Source organism: Balearica regulorum, chromosome 8 (genome assembly GCF_011004875.1).
Source record: "Balearica regulorum gibbericeps isolate bBalReg1 chromosome 8, bBalReg1.pri, whole genome shotgun sequence".
Classification (NCBI taxonomy): Eukaryota; Metazoa; Chordata; class Aves; order Gruiformes; family Gruidae; genus Balearica; species Balearica regulorum.
The window spans coordinates 5,317,757-5,340,882 of record NC_046191.1 but is presented as its reverse complement, the minus strand read 5'-3'; the positions used below and the strand labels follow the sequence as shown (position 1 = coordinate 5,340,882).

General features: G+C 40.1%; 1 protein-coding gene across 18 annotated transcripts in view; it reads right to left on the bottom strand.

Moving 5' to 3' along the window:
• DAB1 (DAB adaptor protein 1) overlaps positions 1–23,126 on the bottom strand; it is a 467,469-nt gene that overhangs the window by 65,027 nt on the left and 379,316 nt on the right. The window lies entirely within an intron of this gene.

The window sequence follows — 23,126 nt, the reverse complement described above, 5'->3', positions numbered from 1 at the left end:
AGCTAAAAACAATGAAAAAATATTTTCTACTTTCAACTCCAGAGTGGGGCAGGAGGGAGAACATCTGGAGACACAACAAAGTACAATGATAACAGTGGACTTTTCCATATGTCTTTTACACTTGCAAAGATATCCTGTTGATTTGCAGTAAATAAAATCCAATTCCAACAGCCTTCTTGCCACCAATTTTCAACCTTACGTCTTCGTTACAGCCAAAGGCAACGGTTAGCTAACAGCATGAGTGTATAAGTGTTCAGGAGTGTTTCCTGGGTCCGAGCTATGATAGTGACCTCGCATTCATCAGTTATTTGAACATTTATACTTATTCCAACCTATGATCTATTTTGCCACATGTAACTAAAACCCTGACATTAATAGCCCATTCAAACACAACTTATGGCTATGTTTGCTTACGCACAAGTCCCATGTCAATTATGACCCAGATTAAGTAGGATAAAGTGCTTTTGGGATAAATGACTGGGAAAATCATCAACCTGAAACAGATGTAGATATTTTAAACTGTGGTGGAAAGTGCAAATTACTAGAGACTACAAATTCATCCGTGAAGCCCTAGAGCATATGTCCCATGAAAAAGCACAGTGAATGCACACATTCACTGCCCTATACTATAAATCAGCCGTCTGCAACAGTCCCCATTTCTTAGTGTACATCCAGATCTCCCCCAATCTATGCTGATACTTTATTTCCAAATTTTGGTGCTGTAACCTGTACTAAAAAAACTTTTTACGTGCTTGGAAAATTACCGTGTGACAAACACTGCCAGTACGGTTGATTTAATAGCACTCACGGGATGGGAGATTTATGCAGAGTGATAGTTCATTTGCACGCTGGACACTTACAAGGCAGATAGTCCAGACTCTCATAAACATCTCATCATTAAAACAAAAGAAAGTTGGGGTTTTTTTTAATGACAGCTCTTGAATGAGGTTCTTTCTGTGTTTCAAACTGCATAAATAAGAGATGCTTGAAGTATGAGGTTGTCATTCTTCTTCAGCTTCGGAGGAGGCTGAGGGCTAACATTAAATCCCTAAAGCTGTGCCTGTGCCAGAAACCCACCCAGGAAAGTGCTGCCTCTTTCCTCCCAAGCAACAAGCGGAGTGAATCTTTTCTTCTCTGCAGGTCCTGCCTTTGTCAGCAGAGATCCACTGTCGCGCTTGGCTCTCCAGCCACCCCCTGCCACCGCGCTCGCTCGGTTCCATCCTGCGGGATGGAGGATTATCCCGGATGCGGGGCTGCACTGACTGCTGGAGCTCAGTTTTGAGTAACAAGAAGTCGCTTCTTGGGGCTTTCACTCTCAGCTTGCCTTCCTCAAACTACAAATAACACCTCAAGGGCAGGAAGGGGGACATTCATAAACCAGCTATGAAGATTTTGTGGAAAACTGAAGCTTGAGATCTCAAATCATTACCAGACCATAATCTACAGCAAAATTAGAAGCACGTATTTAATGACAACCACTTCTTTCCACAATACGTATTTCCTGAGATCTCATTTTAGGATTTCTCGACTGCAGAGAAGCCCACAGCTGCCAATGCCACACGAGCAGCTGATGTCCATCTCAGTTGTCCACCATGCGCAGGTAGGGATGCGTCCACCGTTCTTCATCAGAGGACTAGCACCCCTAGGTCATTCTAAAATGATCCTGAATTAAATTTTTGTATTAAAACTTTTTTAACTTCAAGACCAATGAGTATTTTCCAATGGTTTGCACTAAAACGCTTTCATAAAGATCTTTTCACAAGCAAAATAATATCCCAAACATTTGTTCGCAACTCAACACAAGCACTTTACAATCCAAAATGGAACCAGATTATCAACAAAACTAAAAATTATTTGATTCTCATGCTCCAAACTGAGAAAAAAATGCAAAAGAACCCACAAACAACGTCACACAAATTCAATTTAGAAAGGTGATCAGTTTTAATTAGAAAATGTGCCGCTGTTGACACAAAGAAAGAAATGTTTTGTTTGCAGCATATGGATTTATAATCCTCAGAGGCTCTTAAAATGTAAATGTAAGAGTAATTATTTTATCTACTTCTATAGATGTCATCGTTCACCTTTAAGCCACATGGGTTCCAGCTGGAGCCACTGCTCCTGTGAGTGGGAAAACATGACCTTTGCTGCCGAGTTGTGACATTGCACTTGGACTTCCACAGTCTTTTAAGAGAACAATAAATCCCCGGAGCTGGGTGATGCAAAGTGCTTCATCTAAAGTAGAGCGAGGCTTATAATCATGATCAGCGTTAAGGTATTTTATCCATCTCGCTAAAGCTACTGGAGAAGTAATAAACAAGGTTTTTAACACAGTCAATCATTTTTATTCGAGGCAATACTCCTTAATTAAACTAAGATTCCCTAAAGCAAGCTAGACAGACCTGAACCCAAACCCCCAAGTATTCAACTGAAGTACCTCAAGCGCATTCAATCCCAAGACATTACTGGTAAACAGTCCAAGAGGAACATAACCTGTTGAGGAACATCAGCAGAGGTCACTGCAGCCGGTCAGGGGACGTTACCATCACAGCAGCTCACCAGGTGCCACTCAACCCTCACTTCGATGTCAAGAGGGAGAGTTGTGCTTGCATTAGGTTATCTGGCTCCACATAATGCTCTTAACTTTGCAGACTGAAGCTCACGCAAGGTTTTCTCCCCAGGCACTGTGTATTTTGGTGAGTATTTCAAGAAGACTTATCGTCACTCTTGGTACAAGTCAAGGATTACACTTGATTTCGGCTCTTAGCCCAACAGAGCACCAAGCTAACGGTGTATTAATATGCTAACATTTAGAGCAAACGCTGTTCATTCTCCCAGGGGATCTGTAAGTAAGTGTTATTTCATAAATAGAAAAAGAAAATAAACCAAAGCATCACCGCAATAAGCACACTCTTGCTTTTTTCTGTATGCTCTTATAACACACTGGGCATTCTTCACAGCACCCACTAATCTAAACCAATAGCCCTGGAAATGGCTATATCCTTTATTTAAATGTGTGAAGCCCTCAGGGCATAATCTGAATTTCTTGATTTTATGACTGCAAAATATATAATGATATTATCACCAAAGCCAATAACACGCCCCTGGCAATCAATTCACTGAAGAGTGACACATCACTGTCTGGGTTTTTTTTTTCTTTTCTAACTAATAAACTGTCAAAGTTGTATCCATCACACATTCAAATTATAAACCTGAAATAACACCTCCTTGTATCTCATAGGGCTGAAAAACAAATCACATACGCACTTATAAATAGCCTACATCTTCATGGGGACAATTAGCATTTTTATAGCACCAACGCAGTGGAAAATACAAAACACTGCGATGCAGAATGACCTCTAAGATGCTACACACACTGAAGACTAGTGAATTAGTTACTAAGTGAACAATATTTCCTGTTAGCTGTGCATATATACGCCCCTATGTCCACATGTACATACATCCATAATTTTAGGTATTCGCACATATGCGTACACACATGGTGCACAGCTTCATTTGGTATCAATTATCCAAAGAAAATTCATGGTAATTTTAATCAACTACAGATTTCCCTGAGGAGGAAAAAAAGTACATAAGCAGGTATAAAAGAGGAAATAGTTGTACATAATTGTATGTACCTTTCAGTACAGAAGTGACTAAAGAGCAATTCAGGAAGGAATCATGAAAAGCTCAAAGAGATTATTCTCCTTGATGGGACATTTTTCTCAATGGCTTCACAGAACCACAAGTCCGATGCACAGGGCTCAAAACTATCCGTTACACAAAGGGATGGATCTTGATACCAAGACTACAGCACCTCAGGAATGCAATTCCCTCTTCATAGGCTTAAAATGTTCAGTGCAGAAAGCTTATTTAGAATTTTGAAACTAAAAAAACCCAGGAACTCCCAGATCCTCCTGCTATCTGTTAATCTAATTTTTGAACTTTTCTGCTAGAGGTAGAAAACTTCGAGTTGCCAGGTGGTGTATTTGTCTTTGGGAGCACAACTGCCCAAAACCCACTGTGAAAACACATCGTATCTAGCAGTGTATGTGCACACAATTTAACTTCTGGTGTTATCACTAGCATTCTCTTCCTCTAACAATATTTCTCAAATGAGTTTCTTGCAATTAGCCATTTTTAACAAGAGAGTTACTTAAGGGTTTAATTTCAAGATCTATAACTCATCTCAAGTGACCAGAGTACATTCGCAGGAAGATCTGCTCACAACATCAATCACTGCCACCTTTTAAATGAAGAGGTACTTCGAATTTCACACTTCCATCTATGAAGGCTAGTTGCTAGCAACTGAAGAAAACACTACTGATGCAGTGAAATGCAGTCTGGTTTTGGGGGTGGATTACAACCTTAAAAAGCACGTTAAAATTTTATAGGGAATAAGTACCTCTTTTCTATATAGGACCCTATGCAAAACCCTTGGTTACAGTACATGAGTATAACTTCAACTTCATCGGCTGATGGGGAAACTCCTAAAAAGTCTGGAAGACGTGTTCTGGAGTGCTTTCAGCTTACCTAGCTAGAGATAGCTGGCTGTACGGTCAACGAGTGAACCCTCTTGGGGTCTACTGTATTAACAAAGTGATAATGCCAAGGTACAAGTACATAAAACCTTGGCAAAGTACTTTGTAAACCTCCTCCTGCCAAGAACCCTACCTCTTCCTGTGAGCTGCCCTTGCCCAAGAGTGCTCTCAGGAAGCACGTGAGCCTCCCAGCTCGAAGAACTAGACAGAGAACCTCATGGTACCTCAGTCCTCTTGGTGCTTCTGTGCAGAAAAAGGTAAAAATGCCCCATTTTGACAGCACTGCAAACATCTGTCTTGAATGCAAAGACCGAGAATATTTCTACAGAACATGATAAGCCATTTAAAGAGGGGAAACAGAAACCACTCTGAAGGCTCAATGAACTTCTATTACCGTTAAATTTTAAAACATTACCTACAATTTTAAACACAGATAAGGGCTCTCCAGGAAAACTCAATCATCGTTCAGACTATCATCTCAGCAGTACTTCCCGATTGTTCAGCACTGCTATTCACAGTAACCTCCAACTGAGAGATTTTATGGCTTCTGGCATTATTAGCCTCTGAATTACTGTACTCGAAGACACCTACACATCCTCACTCTTAGAACCAAGTTTCCTATATAAGTAAATAAGATGTTCCCATATTATTTGCTATCTTTGATCAGAGGTTTATGAGCAGAGATGTCATTCACAAGGTGACAGCAATTGCATTTGCCAAGTTTTTATCTTAACACTTTGTACTCTCCACGAGCTAATACAAAACAAGATGTACATTTTACTGTCTCCAAAGCACAACGGTTGCATGGACTGGATTAAATTATTTCTTTATAGTACAAAGAAGTATGTGTGAGTATGTCAAGAGAAGAATTCAATTATTTACGGAGAAGGTCTCAGTATAAAATAATGTTTGATTAAAATTTTGGAAAAATCTCAGTGATGGAGAGTCTGGGGTGAGCACAGGGGAGATGGCAGTGATTGAGCACATACGCTCCACGGGCAGATGACAAAGCATTCATTTTAGATTTAGCCAGAAGACTCACTGATCAATTTTATTTTCTTAGATGGTCTTTGAGATGACAGTATATGAGCACATCCTCAGACACAGAAATGACCAAAAGCTGAATGTAATTAAACTTCCTTTCAGCCTCTGTACCACGCAAGTCTTCATAAATCATTGAAAGCCATTTTGTAAGGTGCCTTTTACAGGCTGGATGCACAAGCAGCTAAAATCCCAAATTCTACACTGATTTAAATTGAAATAAGACACTGCAATAAAGCTTCATTTTGGGGTACTAGCCTTGTTCAGCAAGCCCTAGGGAATGACCAAAAGTGAAACAAGGAAAACTTGGCTGTCCACTTCCTGCTGTTAGAGATTAAGAATAAAAATTATGTTTTCTGGACAACTAGACAGGAAGGGAGAAGACAGGTATCTGTGGATTCTCCTTTTTAAAAGACAGAAGATAGTTTAGTAATCTTTGTTCACCTAATGTTTCAAAGCTGGGGTAAATGTTTAAATCAAGCAGACATCAAAATGTCAAGTAAATAAAGCCCTTGGGAAAACAGTTCATTCCTTAACCTTAATCAACCAGTTCATTCCTTACCCACTTGCCTGGATGTCAGTATGAAACTGCTTGCTTCTGAGACAAAATCAACTTAGAAAAGGTAATTGATTTTACAGTGATCCTTAATTGGCGTTAATATGTGCGTTGCATTTGCACGGGGCATAGTAAAAGCCCAGACACTTTGACAACCAAGGGACCTATTCCGGCTGTACTAATATGCCCAAGCAAAACAGCCCTAACGGGGCAGCCAGTAGATGCCATCTACGGCCAAAAATCTCCATAAAGGACTCCCAGAGCAGCAAGCAGAGGCCAGTCCAAATGGCGCTGCTACATTACCCCAGAACGTGCCATTTCCCAACCAAAGCTGAACTTGCTGGGGAAAAAGAAAGTAAATTAAATTGCTTATCCTTCCAAGCTCCACCGTAGCACACTCAGAAGCACCTTAAGGCAGCTGAAAAATTAGCCGACACTAGGAAAATTGATCGTTTGAAGATGAGCATCTAAATAATTATTTTGGTATGTGAACATACAACTAGATTGCGAGTTGCTGAAATCTTCTGACTCTCTTTAATCCCACAAGAACTAAAAGTGCTCAGAATTTATGGAAAAAAAAAATCAAGCTGCTTTTATGTGTCTACCTATATCTGGCTTTAAGTGTGTAGTTTTCAGGAACAATTTTAATTAGACTTTTAACTAATCCAGGACACAGACATACATGCGCTTAGACGCGGCGCCCCAAAGTCATGTTGAGACACACAAATTCACAATTTACACTTCAAAGACTACAAATATATTCTGTTGATGAGTCTATCAAAGAGTTTAGTTTTTGTTATGTATAAAGAAACGGAAAGGGTGGAGAATCACTTCACTTCATACAAATGCCAAATTCTTGTGCTGCCCTAAGATAAATGTTAATTCTCTGCGACTATAAAAAGCGCAAGTGAAGAAAAGGTTATGCTCTGCTGATTAACATTCCCAAATTTCTCACATGTTCAATATGAGAAAAATCTTTCCATTCAAGATAACTAATTACAGACACTAAAGTCCCCAAAGAAAAGAGCAATAGCCCGAAACAGCTAAAGCAGGAGGACAAAGCCATGCATTGATTTACACTTTACCCTCTCTTGTCAACACTGCGGTCTCCTACTGCATCAGCGCTGTGTGCTGCACTGAAACGGCACTGTGCACCAAACTGGATGAAATCACGGCCGCGTGCCAGGGCAACCTTTTGCCTTCAGCCATTCTCTTTGTCAATGTAGAACTCTTATTTTGTCAGACTCACAGCAGTACGAGTTAAAACAGTTAGAAAACTGACGCAGTACATCGCAACAGGCTGCATCACGCACCATGCTGTGACGGCAACTACGTTACGCCACCCTGCACCTTTCTTCCTATGGAATCAGTGGCATTGATAATTATGTCTAGATTTATTAGTTGTTCTGATGATATCGGTATTAAATGTTGTTCCGGAACATGCAGACCTGTAAGTTTCTGGCTTAAAAAGCTGGCTCCAAGGCCACGGCACTAGAGGCAGTTCATGGCATCAGAAGGGAATTATGTACCCACCTTACAAAGCCTATTCCCGTGCAGAAAAAGAATGAAAACGATATGTTAAAGATGCACAGTAAAAAGATTTGTAGAAATTATCCTATGATCACGTTAATTCAATAAGAAAAGCAGCTGCTATTTATTTTCCACGGGCAAATGGAAATACCAGTATTCACCACATGGCAGTCAACAAAAAAACAAACCGCTATTTCCCTGCTGAAATTGTTCACATTTTGCTATCCAATGTTTCAGGAAGAAAATTATTTTCATTTTGGCCTCCCACTGCCTCTGCAACATCAGAGAATGTCTCTCCCTGTTGGAAAAACAATAGGAGGCAAAGAGGAAAGCAGCTTTTTTCCTGAGACTTTGGGCTAAAAAACGCCATCAATTTCAAAATTACAACAGTGGCAAAATGCTTCTTTCAATCTGGTCCTTTCATTTTTGCCTCCTGCTGCCGTTCCTATTGTCGAAGTGGCAGCAGGAGGCAGGAATGAAAAGACTACTGCCGGCAATCACCCTTGGGCAAAGCGTTATTAAGAAGTGAAACACCTCTGTGCCATAACGAATTCCAGAGGTAAAACTGGGGTTTGTGCATCTCACGTGCGCGTAGTGCCACAGAGGATCAGCACATCAGGATAACTCTTCTGCTTCTGGAACTACACTGATCAAGCATTGAGGAGCCAAGGTGTTTGGGCTGATACTCAGGAAACTAAGAATGAAACAGTGATTATTAGAAAAGTAATAAAATACAACAAAAACAAATGGATAGAAGCCATCAGATAACTGTACCACAAGTAAGAAAATTACTCAACTGGGAAAAGCTGGGGCACTTTTTCGAGGACCCAACTGCTCGCCAAGCTCACCTAGAATGCTTGAATCCAAAGAGCCTGTTCGTATGTGAGGGGAAGAGGAGAAAAGACCAAAGCCAAATGCTTAGTGCTACCAACATTTTTACAAATCTTAACAAATTTGCTGAGCCACCTGAAGACCAGCCTGGTATTTCAGACCTATTCACCTAAAAAATGGCAGGATGGTATAGTGCAACCAGAAAGAAATCGCTACCAACCCTCCTTCCATACACCCTGCAAGCCAGAGAGAAGATCTTGAAAATGGTGACTATAATTAACCCAGCTAAATAATCATCTCTGTCTCATGCCCTTTGGTGAAGTTTCCAAAGTTGCAAATCAGTGTCCTCCAAACATGACTTATTTAAAAATTATGCCTTCATTACCTGAAAGGAGAAGCTTAGACCCCAACTGAGCAGTACCTGTCTCTGCTTACAGCCCCAAGGCTGGCCCTGGTTGCTAGGCACTGCAAGGATGACCAAATTGTATGTTTTTGGAAAAAGTACAGGTGTTAAAGGGATGGTTTAAGCTAGTTCTAGGAAGTTTTAAGCAGCTGGAGTAAATCAAGAGAGGGTAGAGGGTAGAAGCTGTGTCTCGGTCTGTCCCTGCTTAAGGCTTGAAAGAGAACACATGATTTGCCCAGATTATTCATATGGGTTTACTACCTTTGTGATAACAAGAGTTCATGATAAGAGAGCAAAATCATATTTCTCTGAAGACCTTGGGAAAAAAGTGTGAACAAAAAGTTGACTTCATCTACAAAAGTTCTTCAAAAACAGAGAAAACAACTGGGAAGCAAAGAAAGAAGCTAATGAAATTGAGTATGATATTATTTTTCATTGCCTGAATGAGGAGGGTTTTCTTCACTATCACTAAGCTAGGATAAAGTTACCTTTCTCCCATTAAAAATAAAAACCAGTGGTACTTCACAAATAAAAGCACTACTATTTCTTGCCCTAGACTTGGAACAACAAAAATTTGTGAAGCTTGAAAACTAGACTCTGTGCAAAGTGCACCTAAACTGTTTCTTCACCTGTGTTTCTTAAACTAATAGAGGAAGATCATTTAAAAAAATAAATCCATATGAACTCAAAAGGAGGAGAAGACTGTTTTATTCTTAGGTCAGAGTTCTTTATTGACTTACCCTGTAAAAAATCCTTGTCATATTAACTTTAAGGACATGCAGATAAAATCAGTCTGCTGAAATCAACCCAAGCATAAAGAACAGCCTGAGGGGGAAAAATAGATTCTATTTATATCATTAAAGTATTACCAGACTGTTAAAACACTATTATTCCTCTTGCAGTTGTGCTTATCTTCTGAAGAGCCTAAGACCTATCTACTTCATGTAATACTCTACTTATTTGGTGGCTGGTACCATCAAGCTTTTCTGGTTATTTCTACCTCTAACAGTATTTTGTGAGACCACGCTGAAAACATTTATCAAATGATGCACAAGTCCTGCTCTGGACTGCACCCCAATGCCTTCTCAATAACTTGCCTGTAACTTATTCATTTACAAACAAAATTGACTGTGTCTAATCTCCATGAAAAAAACCCCAACAATCTAATAATTTAATGTCTGTATGCAGCTTAGTGTATTATAAGATAGGGCATTGCTATGCCAGGTTAGTATGCTATTAGCTGGCGGATTCTCAAGCATCTGTCATGCAAAGTAGGTCAATTTCTAGCCATATAATTCTGATTATGTCAAAATATTTATTCATGAGTTTCCTAATTCAACATACTTCAAATAAGTCATATTTATGTAAAAAAAATACATCTAAATTATGGTTGCTAACAACTGGGTTATCACAGCTTCAAACACTCCGGTAATCCAGAGACGTGGATAATGTTTTTCCCTTACAATGTACCATGTAGTAACAGAATCGTTTTTATTTCCCATTTGCCGTTACTTTTTAGTCTGGTTTGCCAAGGAAACAAGAGTACCATGGCCACACACTCCACGGGTGTATGTGGGAATGTGCAAAGCAACGCAAACCCTCATCCTCCCTTCTCATGCCCTGTCCTCCCTGCATTAACACGTGAACCTTTGGGCCAATTTCAGTCAAGTTTCCTATTAGGAATTTTTCACTTTACCGGTCAGGGAAAAATAGGCGGCTGAATAGAGGAAAGACCCTATCAATGGATTTACTTGAGGAAAGGCCACGCTGTGAGCTTGTCTTCCTTGAAGTTTAGATCAATGTCTAGACCCAAGAAACCACGCTTCCCCAGTTCCTCAACTCACAAGTTTTTCCATCCAAACTAAACGATTACCAGGAGGAAAGGGGGGGGGCATACAACGACTTACATCATCCACATGCTCAACAAGATCTAACCCCTTCCAGTGTCACTAGGAATCATTAGGAGTCATTAGGAATGACTCCAAGCTGCAAGTAACACTTACGCGATAACAGGGAGATAGAATAGTTCACTTCCCAACCAAGGCCATCTGTGACTAGTTGATCATATAAAGAGAAGAACAAATGGCATCTCTGAGGTTTTCAGTGCTACTGCAGGCAAAGAAAAGGTCTTAAAGATCAGCATTTTCTACATTCCCCTGTACCCTGCTACAGCATTCAGATTACCTAGGGATTTCTCCTTGCTTTTACCTGCCTTGCTTTCATCAGCAGCCACATGATGGATTCCACTTTTTACCAACCGTATCCCTATGAAATATCCTAAAAACTTTAGGCTTGGCAGAAGTAAAATCTTTCAACTTTCCTCCCCAAGTAACTGTTGCCTAAGCCTATATTTCATCTTCTAATATACTGCCAGGAGGAACAACTGAAAAATGTATAGTACTATCATTCCTAAGGCAAAAAGTAAGCCTAATTCTTCACTTTACTATGTTTCCTTTTATGCCATTCTAGCACCGTACTGGTAAGTCAAAATGAAGAGACATTCCTCAGAGCAATGCCCACAGCAAGATGCAAAAGGCACAAAGGTCACGTGCAGGTTCTCCTCCATGGTTATATGGAATAGCTTATACATGTCGATAATCCAGAGGATTCTTTGCTTCCAGGACAGAGGGGAAGGAATGGCTTTATGTTTCATCAGTTAAGAAGTTGTCCCTGAACAACAAAGACACACAAGACTTAAAACCTTTTCATGGTCTTTCACTTTTGTGTATTAACAAATCTTCAAGTTGCCTTGAGTCAACCAAGATAGAAAGGCTGCACCTGAAAAAATCAGTAGAGGATGAAACTAAGTCATCAACCACGCAGCTACTTTTATAAGCTTTTAAATACAAATGCATGTTTCTGGCCACCCTTTCAAGAAGCTGTGCACCTGCAGGAGCTGGACAAAGACCTGAGCACGTTGCAGCCATTACTCCCGTATTTGCTCGAGGTACCATGTCTGCACACAGCTATGTTCTGTCGGCGACCTTTTCAATCAAAGAAAAGAAAAGGAGGGCATTATCACTTTTAAATGCTTTCAATTACCAAAGTCCTAATATTAATTTTCCAAATGTTTTTCTACAGGGGCAATCAAACTGCGATCTGTGTTCCCTTTGTCTGGCTGCTTCTTATGCTAGGATTCAAATGCTATGTTTTGTTTCATCTGTAATAGTTTTCCCTTAGACCTTTCTGGTGGAGTCCGCAGGCATTCAATATAATCTGATTGTTGAATATGTCCATAGCAGTTATTTAACTGCCTATTGGGCTGGTCTGAAAGAATCACCACGGTGGATAACAAGACTAATCTCAGAACTACCATTTAAGAAAAATTATTTTAAGATTTAAATGACAATTCTTTCTTTAGCCACCCTCCTACGTGATACCACCAAAGTAAAATCTAAATATTAAAACCATCAACAGTGAGCCTGAAGCAGCAGATCAAAATATAAATTCAGATGTTGAAACAATATTTCTACCATATAGATTTTATAATTAAAAGACTACTGTTATATAAAACCTCTTCTTATTTTAGAAAACCTAGCAGTATAAGATAAGGCAAGTTACAGTAGATGTTGTCAGATGAGGAAGACTTAATCCTTGGGATCATATTTTGGCAAGTAGCAATTTAAAAATTATGCAGAACACATTACGCAAACGCTGACAGTGCCTTTTGGCTGGTCTGCACTGCCTCTTTAACCCATCCCTCACTCAGACAAATTTCAAGTTCTTTACTGAAAACTTCAATATTTTCCCTAGGAAAACGTGCGGGTTTGACTTTATCTCAAATGATCTGATTTCACCTTTTCACGGCCTCAAACATTAGGCATTTGTAAAGCGGAGATTGCAGACACACGGGTGATGGACGAAAAGGAGACATTTCAGCTTGGCTTTGGTTAGAACCTCCTAGTCCAGCAGCGCTCGCAGAACTGGCCTTTGTCAGGATTGAGCTGACTAAACATCCATCTGAATCCTGCCACTGGAAGGCTCAGCAAAGGAGTTAATAATAGTAGACAAAACAAGATTCATTTAATCAACTGTGTGTTTCTCTGATTATAACAAACAAAGAAACAGGATTGTATGACAATTTTGAGAGCTTGGTAAACTTCAGCAGCACCCTGTAACGAAGCCTTGGCAAGAACTAAATGAAATACAAAGATTTTTCATACTGAGGCTGTGTAAACAGTTTCCACTTTTAGAAATGTATCCTAGCAACTCATAGAAATGGTTTTAAAAGACAGCTGGACAAAAACATAATTTGGAATAAACCCAGATGTAATCGCTAAACCAGCGACTCTGGTGGTCCTGATCTGGTCCTGCAGCCACATCTCAACTACAATTCAAGATGTTGAGAAAAGAAACACCAGGACAAACAGATGTTTTAAAACTAACATCTGCAGGAAAAAGTATAAAAAAGCACATGAGAGTCGGTGGAAATTATTCTGAATTTTGTATTCCTTTCTCAGTGATGTAGAAAATCTCTTTGGCTTCCAGTAGCGAGGCCTGCTGGACTAACATCTCATGTTTTATATCTGCATGTTGTTAGACAGAGGTACGAGATGCACAACTGAATTTTATTTATCAGGTGTTCACTCAATTCCATTACCAATCAATTTTTTTTTTACTTCATTTTTCAGGAGAAAACTGAAAGAAGTGACTTGTATAATAATGCACAGTCCTTGATTAAATGTCTAATCCATAATTCAATAGAAAGATTCTGCTGACATCACCAGCAACGAAAAAGGTTCATAAAATCTATCATGAATACAAAAGGAGCCTAAACTATATTTCAGGATTAGTATTCAGGCTACAATTCAATAAGCATTATTGGCGATGGGGATAAACCACGGTTATATGTAACAGGTCACCTTATAAAGACCCTCAGGAAGATGAAACACGAGAGAGTTTCAATCCTGCTGCTGAGACGCAAACAGAGAAAACTCCTCAGAACATACTCAATTTCACTGTGGAGGATTATTTTGCTTTCCAATGACTGCTTACATGGAAACTACAGTACATGGCGTATATAGAATAATTAACTATCAGGCTGTATATGCAGATACTGTTGGGTAATTAGCTCGGTCACAAATCTTCACAACTGCACTCAACAGTGGTTGTAAATGGCAGCACATACCAGAAAGTGGGCCACAGACTGGGTCCTGGTCTGGTGTTCAAGGACTCAGCAAAGGATTCTTGGGGGTGGAGGAAGAGTTGGGGCTTTTTTAGGGGGTGAGGTTGTTTTTTGAGCCAACGTTTACCATAAATTCCCCTGGGTAGCTTAGCTATCAAGAGGAAAGTTTATTATACTGAACATCTAATGGGTTAGAAGATATATATTTTTTTTAAAACTAGCACAGATACATATTACTTCCTCAAAATTATTTACATTTAACAGTTTGCCAGAGGATATTTTTCCACAAGAAGCATCAGTTAATTTTCAGTCTTGCATGGCATCCTGAATATTCAAAGAGAGGCTCAACTAATTCTTTGATTTTTCATTTCTCCAAAAGTTGAGTTTTAATAATTCTATTATGAAGTTTGTCAACACATACATTACCAAACCAGTAGTACACACTGCAACATATTGCACATTTAATTATGTTTCAGCTGATAAAATTCCCATCCTTTATGATATATTCCACAGATTGCATACAAGGGGCCAATTCAAGGCCAGGTTGGATGGGGCTTTGGGCAACCTGGGCTAGTGGAGGGTGTCCCTGCCCATGGCAGGGAGGTTGGAACTAGATGGGCTTTAAGGTCCCTTCCAACCCAAACCATTCTGTGAGTCTAGAAAATCCAGAAATCTGGTTTTGATTCACAGAACGGGAGTCATGATCTGTCAGGCAGCAAGCTCTAGCTTCATAAAATCCACTTTTCTAGTGATATAAAATAAATTATTTCTCTGAGAACACATTTCACACCACTGTATTAGTAATCACAGTTCATTGAAGGACTCCCCATCCTGGACATGGCATTACCTCAAGCACATACCACAGCACCCAAGACTAGGTACCAACCAAAATATAAATTACCCTCTGGAGATGCACTGACTGGAGGTGGATGTTAAGGCAACCAGCATCCTGTGTTGAACTTGCCAGTAAGGTTCCTTAAGTTTGGTGGGATGGAAAAGCAGACAGCAGTACCACCCTAAAACACCCTCCCAGCCCCCAAGTACTCCTGTGCCAGAAGGGACAACTTTGCAAATCAGTGGTCTCTGCTGTATTTTTTAATTCACTGACCTTACCCAACTGCTTTTTGAACTTTAAGCATCCAACACAAACCTACTGCCCAAACCATACTGTTGCAAGGGGTGCCATAGGTTAGCAATGCTGGGTATGAGGAACAGTGTCCTGCCGCTCCCTCTGAACCCAGCTCCCATCACCTCTCACTCGCCCCGTGCGGCTTCTGCTCAAAGGAACTGTGAACACTTGCTCACTTGGTTTTGCAGAACTAAACCTTCAGATGTCTTTCCAAAGTGGCAATTGAGAAATCAGAGCCCACCACCGCACATATAAATTTATTACTATTTTCCCCTCTACGTGCATTGTTTTACACTATCAGCATTGAATTCTATCTGCTGTTTTATTGCCCAGTTATTCAGTATCATCATACCTTTCAATGCCTCACTGTTAACTTTCATTTCTACCGCTTTGGAGAGGATTTTACAGCTAGCAAATGTCCCTGCCTCTCTACCTGCCCCCTTCCTGGCTTATGTTACTGGTTCAGGGTGATTGACATCACTCCTCTGGCAATGCAAATGAAGATCACCATTTTATTACCACTTCTCCTCTTTCCCAATTAATTTATTACTCCTGAACTTTAACACTTTTGGACTCATGCCACTTCTTAAGAAAAGGGCAAAAAAAAAAAATTAGATGAAGGCTAAACTGAAATTCAAATGGAGAGCAGCACACCTAACTACATTTGGGTTTATTTTAGAAAAACCTTAAGATCTTTTGTTCTAAATAGAGTTACTGACCTAGAAACATATACTCATCTCTGGAAATAAATCAAAATTCCTCCTACATTAATCTAATTGCACCAGTGGAAGCTAAGTAGTCCCTTAAGTAATTTAAGTTTCCTTATTTGAGGGGAAAAAAAATATAAAATTAGACCTTCCCCGTCCCTGGGAGTGTGTTTTGTAGAACAAGCCAGTTATGATTAATTTCTCTGTTTGCAGTAGTAAAGGCATTTTCCCTTAAAATAGGAATAAGTGTGAGTAGATAGACTGCATGTTAGTGAGCACTGTATTACAAGTAAATAAATGACTTCAAAGTATATAAAATAGTTAAAATAGTTGTGGTGGTTTGGTTTTGGTTTGGTTTTGGCGTTTTGTTTTTTTTTTTTTCCAGTCGTTGCCATAAAACTCCCCCAAAAAATTGTTGATGTCGGAAATATAATAAGCCCAGAAACTAGGAACCTTTTTTAGAGGTAGCTGTAATGAAAAAAAAAAAGTGGAAACTGTAAAGAATTAATGATCCTGCTGGGTTTCTTACCTCCTACTCCCGTAATCATGAAGCTATTTTATAAAAGGGCAGCAGCGCAATCATCCAAATCATCTCCCTTTTCCTGCGGTGACAGTATTTAAAAGAAAGGAGGAACCCTTGCTCTGTGCCCAAAGAAAGGGTGCAAATCCCAGGAGGATTCAGGTCTCTTGTCTTAATTAGAGGCAAACGCAGCTGCACAGACCGGTGCCAAGTACTTAAGACGTAGAGCAGGCAGGATTTCAGTCTCCTGGTTTGGTCCGTCTACGGGCTCTTCTGAACCCCAGCCTGGGAAATGTGGCTCTCCCCAGGTGACACGGAAGGGGCACAGGAACTAGCGCAGTCTGGACTCCTTCAACGGGAGCGAGGAGATGGGGGACCACGTGCATTAAAGTTTGCATTCAGTCCCTAAGTACACAATACGAGAAACACACTTCTTGTTACACGCAGGTCGCAAAATGACTTCTGGAGGCTGTGCAACCATGCTTCACAGTATGCTTAAGGACAAACATAAACTCTTATGAGAGGCCTCCCTTTCACCAGTCTGCTCAAAAAGTTCTTGCTCCTTTTCAAACACAAGGCTTAAGTACTGAGAATAAAATGTCAACCCCATCACCCCAAGGAGGGGGCATCTCTGTCGACAGGGGTACCATTCCCCTAGCAGCTGTTTAGCAGCATGACCCAGCTGTGATTTAAGATCAAGGACAACCAGGGAAACTCATGTCACAGAGCACCAGAGAATATATTAGGGCCTGTGATTTCTTGTGAATCCCTTTTCCTTAGACAAGATGTTCTCTACAAATAGCTCTTTGTCTAGAGTAATTATTTGGGGATTAGGAAGAGCTAATAAAACCCTCTCTTGAAAGGCTGGATGAATTTGAGATGATAACAAGGTTGTGATGTGCCTAAGGGAGCAGGGACATCTTTCTGATTGTAATTTAATCAACCTTGATTAAAAGAAAGAAACATTTACCTGTACCCTGTTCAATACATTTTGACAGAAGTCTATATTCCAGCAGACAGCCAATCTATCCTACCTAGCGTGCTTACCGTAAACAGGCTAAACTCAGATTTCCTCTGCTTCTGCTCTACCCCAAGAAAACCAAAGGAAGACGTGATGGTACAGCGCATATGCTAAAACCCCTGAAGAATACTCCTAAAAAACAAAACACAGACACCAGCAGTGATCTTGAGAGACATGGTCCTGATTTCTGCTTTTGATATACTCCAAATCCGTGTATCAGTATTGGGAATAACTGCTTGCTAAGATTAGGGCAATTTAGCTAGCAGAGCAGTACGGATGCATTTCCACCGCATTCAGCCCTAAGCATCACTGCAGTGGTGTAAAATTAGACTTGCTACTCAAAGGCCGGTCCTTCTCTGAGCTTGCAGAGGAAGGAGCACCGCAGAGCTTCTGGCTTCCTGCTCACCGACAGCGTTTGGATAGTCTTCTGCAGCCGCGCAGACCTCTCTCGATGAAGTGTTCCCACAGTAATCATCTCTAAAGGAAGAGTAATTTATATTAGCTACTTTTTCTTCATATGCTGCAGCTGAGGGGACAACAATAAATAGTAATTATCTGTACTCTTCCCAAAATACTGAGTCTCTGAAATTCCAATTATTTGTTCTCATATATACTAGAGCTCACCATCAGTGTCAATATTTTTTTCCACCATTTCTTTCAGTCTTTGAAAGAAAATCCTATGTAGCGAAAAATCTAAGGATGCAATGGATTGACAATGAATAGCTTATTACTTCTGCAAAGTATCTTAATTACTGTAGGCCTTACTAATCCAAACAATTAAGGCTTGATTAGGCTAAAGTTATTTTTCCTGCTTTAGTCATGTAGTTACTTTTATTTACATGGAGAGCCCTAAGCTGCACATTCTTAAAAAAGAAACCAAAATAGTCAAAGAAATACCTACCTTCCAAGGGAATGAGTAGAGAAATATATTTGTCAGTGTTGCTTAATCAGAATAAATCCTAGCAATTGACTGAATTTTCCAAATTCTATACACAAGCTGAAACAAGTCAATTCCTGTAAGATTTTTAGATCCTGAGTTTAAATAGGTCAAAAAAATAAGACCACTGAAAATTAAATACACTCTGCACACAATACAAATTAACATATTGCAAAATCACCTTCACTAAATGCAAACGGAAGATGAGATTCTGATATGCTTACTCCGCTACTAATTTGAGTGTGACTGCTGATGAACCGAGGTGCTAATTAACTTGTAAAGCTATCAGTATTTGGCTTTAACTGATTGGCTGTATTACAGAAATGCTAGGATGCTCAGAACATGTAAAAAAAAAAAAGAAACAAAGCTAAAAATACTTAGGTTCTCACTGTTTTCAGACACTGGTGGTCTTAAAAGCAACAGAAGGGAAATCCAACAGATATGAACTGCTTTGCAAAATAATGAAGTGAATTAAATTAAACTATAGCTTGATGAAAATCGGTGAGGAAAACAGCACTAATGATGCTAAGAATGGAATATAACATCTCTCCGACTACACCACACATTCAATAAGCACACTGTGCACATAAAACAATGGAGTGAGTGCAATAAACATAAACCACAGTAAAACGGAGAATGTGCACTTTATATTAGGCAGTATACAGAAACCTAGACCAATTATGTACATAAAATATTGGTATATGCTTCACACATAAGCAAGTTAAAAAAAAAACAGCGAGGAAAAAGCAGGGCAGCAGGCAACATTTTCAAGATGAAAAAAGTCCAAACCAGAACAATGGGAGCTAATTAAAGAGCACATGGCATAGCAGGCTCTTCCCTCTCCCTCACCTTGTTTCGATACCCCTTCAAAATATATTAAAGCGACATCAAACGAGGCAGGAGATCAGACGGTTGTTACTCTCTTCCCTGCTTATGAACACCAGCATCAACTGACTGCCCAGAAGCTTTTGTTTTAAATGCTTTTCCCCTTTCTACTTTTGACTCAGCAGCGGCCAGTTGGATACAGAAGACTCCCAAAGAGGCAATTCCACATCTGGCACAGAATAAAGTTGAACATCTGAAAGGCAGAGGGGTATATTGTCACCTGCTGAAAACTGCGGGGTGACAATACCGGGTAGGACTGGTGGCCCCACAAGCTGGGATCTGTATTAGAGCTTGATGACACCACTGAAAAACCAGCAATCGGCAATGACAGCGTAGCTGAAGGGAGGAACCCCCCTGTTACTAGGTCATTTATGCACCAGTTTTTGTTAATTAAGGATCATCTACACCAAATTTTAAGTCTGGATGTCACACTGTTAATATCGAAGACAGTTACTAGCACAGGAAAGAAACATATAGAGGAAGCAATGAGCAGGGGGCAAAAACATCAAAATTGTTAAATACAGATCCGTAAGTGTCATATTACGTAAAGAGTTAATTAAGAATAATTTACAGAAACAATTATCATTACCGTATTAACACTAACTGTTCTGCACAGGAAGACAGCATTGTGTAAAGCAGGATTGCCCACCCGTTACTTCAGCACATAAAAATGGCAAGGGACTTTCTTTGGTGTCCTTAATTCCCTCCCAGTCTTTTACCATCTCAAGACAGAAGGAATGTAAAACAAATATCATGTAACGGGGGTTAACATATTAAACACAGCACCTGCCGACTTTTATTGAAGTAAGTCAAGTTCATCTATTCAAAATATTCATCCTTTTTTTCCTTCCTTCATGAAAACACATCACTTACAACCCTGCACAGGAAAATGTGTCATCCCTCACATTGCATGGATAACAAGTAGTAAGATTAAGTAAATATGAAGAGACATAATTATGCCTACATACAGTTTAGGTCTTGAGATTTTAAATTCAGTGAAAAACTCTTCAAAGAGAAAAGAAACAATGGGTATAAAAAACAGAGGGGAAAAGACTGTCACAAATTAAACAGAGGAGGGATAAAGAGAAGGCTTTCTGCTCACATTTTTGAAGCCAGCATTGTTTTCCCAAACCCTATAGACGGAAACAGAAGTGCGTGTATCCGAGCCCAGAATCCGGCCCTTCAGCTCAGGGCTGCCGTGCCTGATTGAGTTTAATTTAAGGCTTCTTCAAATTGCCTCCCCTGTTGCCTATCTGCCAGCAGCTTTCTCTGCACAGCATGTCCTGCCTTCAGGGCAGGGAAGGAGGAGAGACCCGGCTGCAAGCGTGCATTAGTGCAGGATTTTCCGCTGCTGCAAATGATTGCGGCTCTCCAGGTTCCCACTCCTAAGAATTAGTCACCTTCTCACCCAAAAGTACCCAAAAGTTACCTAGTCTCCATCACAAATGTGCTCGAGTCAAACAATCGCAGACGTGAATGTCTTCTCCTGGATCTCAGATAGGAGTATTTCACATCAACCTTCCAATTTTTTTTCATAGGACAAACAGGGACTTTGAGATTGGAACACTGAAGACACGTGCCCTAACAAATCAATCCAAAACTCCCAAAATCTTATTATCCAAGGAAAAACCCCCCACATTAATACAATAATCCCCTAAATACGGTCATCTATTATTTGCTCATTTAAAAGACAACCAGAGCAGGGTCCTTGGAACTTTGAAGTAATATACTACAAAACAAATTGTTTTTTCCTCAATCTGTATGGCAAAAATGTCCGCTACCTCCTCTCTGCCTGTTCCAGGAAGAAACAAAAGTGAGAAACAGAATATTTATTTATAGACTTCTTTCTCCTCAACTAGCACGTAAATTAGAGGCAAGTGTGGAAGGAAAAGAGAGATCTTTTAAGTTAACTTCTCATGAGCCAATTCCCTCACCTTCCACTGAACTTAGACACATGCAGCACCAAGAGCTCTGTGTAACTGGGTCAGGTTAGCTCTCATCTTCTCCAGTTAAAAGAGGAAACATTTGCAGAGAACCGAAATGTACCCAATAATAAAAAACAAAATTAGAAAGTTATTTGCTTCCTGATGGTTAAATATTGAATATTGACCCCAGAGTCTAACACAGGAGAGGACACTAAGATAACTTTCTTTTCTTTCTCTTTTGTCAACACCAAGGTGGAAGAGGATACAGCTGTTCTCAAAGTCCACGTGAAGAACACCAGGAATGACCTTACATAAAGATTATGTCTGTGTACTTTGGATATTTAACATTTATGCTAGCAATTACAAGGGTGGTGGCCATAGCTGGAACAAGGAGCTTCTGAAGCTGTCTTTCCCAGGAGTAGGGGGCATATGGAAACAAGGCAATACAAATTATTCACTCTGAGGCTTATTAGATTTAGAGGGGAAGTAAAGGAAGCAAGCTCTGGAAGATGATAAGGTGATACAAATCTGAGAAACTGGCCATAGGCTTGAGTAGAACATCTACTGTAGTGACCTACAGTGGTGATCAGGAGACCAAATAAAGAAGCTCAAGAGAAAAACCAGCAACTACATTGCAACTGGAAAGTCATCTGCCTGACATTCAACCATGCTGGTTGCTCGCAGCCTTGTCTAGCACACGCAGAAGGTAACTGGTAACAGCTACATGACACTGCAGAAGCAGGCTACAATAAACTCCTACCTATATTTTGCATAATTATCTGTGACTGTGTGGGGCTGGACTCAAGGTTCCTCCCAATTCAATGCTCTTGTGAAGCAGAAATGTTTAAGTTCCTGATGTAGGAAGCCAAATGAGCTTCATTTAGAAAAAGCAGTAGATCCTGATGCCTCCCTACAGTCAGGTGTCAATCACTAACGCTATGCTTTTCAAGCTTACAGAGGTCCCAGGAACCACACCAGCCCCAAACTCAGCACCACGGCTGTTGTTCTAGCGCAGTCCACAAGACAGTATTAGCCCAGTTTTTTATAATTATGGCCAGAGAAATACCAGGATGGCGGCAACCTCTCCAGGCTGGTCTGTCACATGAGAATTAGTTGGTTTGGGGTTTTTGCTAAAATAGCTTGCAAGAATTAAGCTCTTTTACCTTGAACCTGAATCCGCAGCTTAAACCTTTACATAATCTTTTCCTAACCCCCACCCCTTCACCTTATCTATAATTAAAATTACGAACACTGGATCTTAAATAAATGCACCCTCCCAGTCAAAGAATAAAGCAGACTTTAATACTGTTTGTGTTAGTGCTGTCATTTCAAAATCCCTCAGACCTAAAAAAGCAGTAGAAATATGCACCCATTTATACAAGGGCATCTGCTTGCAGCAAGGCTGGATGTGTCATTATTACCCTCTACAAGCTCATCTTTTGAATGATACAGCAAAATCAGAGAACAAACGCTAAAGATGGACAACTGAATTTTACTATTTCTTACATTCAAATGCTTTCTTCTGCACACTAAAGCATACGCTTGTCCGGCAGCCACACAAGTGCACGAGGAAATCCTGCGCACAACAGCGGGCACTTTAACGCGCCAGTTTACCTGTTTGGCACAGCTCTGTTGACAAATAGGATTTGCAGGCCGGCTTATTAATACTGATTCTGTGTGGAGGTACTGAATAATGAGGATAACTACTGAAAGTCCTAATGTGCCTCTGGTCTCAGAGTTAGACTCCCCCCGTTTTCCGAGGCTCCCTTCAAAGCTCTCCTGCAGCCTCCTGTCATTACATGCAAAGTCAGCAACAGCTCGGTGTGCTGAAATCAGACCTCAGCATTTGAGAGCTTCATGCCAACAATGCTGGCTAATGAAAATGATGGCGGAGGAGAAGAGAACGGTAATGAGACATTTCAAAAAAAGTCACACGTGTTTGCTTTAAGGTGTGGAAGCACTGAAGTGCACTACTCTA